Genomic DNA, 1,101 nt, shown 5'->3' with positions numbered 1-1,101 from the left:
AGATCTCTACCAGTCATTAGCATGGGATTTACATAACTTAAGAAAACATTTTGAAAAATTGAAACACAACAACGCAAATACTGCCAAATACTGATTATCAAGCAGTTCTCCATCGCAGATGCATTAGAAAAAACAAGTAAAATGAAGGAAGTGCTCCTGAAGTATCACTGAGGGCCAGAGTTCAATTTCTCCTAATCACATAATACACCATCATTGACACACTTGAATCTTGCACGAAAAGAAGGGTGAACATATATGAAGTTCTTTCAAATAGATTTTCCTTCTTAAACAATGCGGCTATACCTGATGAAGAATGCAAGAAGGCATCCAAGAAATGAGTGCAGGCTCATCCCCATGACTTAAAGACAAACTTGTCTGGAGAAGTGCCACAGTCTCATTCTTACATGAGAGCTAAGTTTGCAGATTCGGGAAAGACAAATTTTACTCATGTGGGCATGTATGATTCCATAATAGAAGACAAAATAGAAAGCGTTTTTACCAATGTTGAAATTACCCATATCCGTAACTTTAATGATAACAAACTGCACAACACAACGCTCTCTTTCATTCCTACACAGACTCAAAAATCCTCAGCTTACAACAGTGATTCCAGAAAGACTCTATCCATCCTCCTTATTATGTATGGATGTAGGTATTGTTTGTCAGCTTAATTATAATTAAATCATTGAAAATGTATAAGAGCAAAAAAATCAGAAGAAATATTTTCAATTATAACATGTTAGAGATGAAAGATCTACCTAAAAATAAAATATAGTAATTTGTTGTAATATTCTTTTTCTGATCACTAAATTATCTTTTAAGACTTCTTTTCATTTGTTCATTTATAATTGTAGCTTTTATTATGAAACAAGCATCCAAATTGAAGTATGAGTAGTTTAAAGGAAAAATGGTGAAAGTCAATATTTGTTGTAGGAGATCAACAGAATTTTACATTGATTGTTGAAACAACTAAGTTCACTGACTCATTTTCTTTGTAGTAGAATATGGAGAATATTCTTTTTGTAGAAAATTAGTTATATAGTAAAAATCTTAATACCTCACATCCACTAAAATTTTTATAGTCCAGCTCATCTCATTTCG

The sequence above is a fragment of the Trichechus manatus genome, unplaced genomic scaffold, assembly GCF_000243295.1.
Source record: "Trichechus manatus latirostris isolate Lorelei unplaced genomic scaffold, TriManLat1.0 scaffold00180, whole genome shotgun sequence".
NCBI lineage: Eukaryota > Metazoa > Chordata > Mammalia > Sirenia > Trichechidae > Trichechus > Trichechus manatus.
This window is presented reverse-complemented; position numbering follows the sequence as displayed.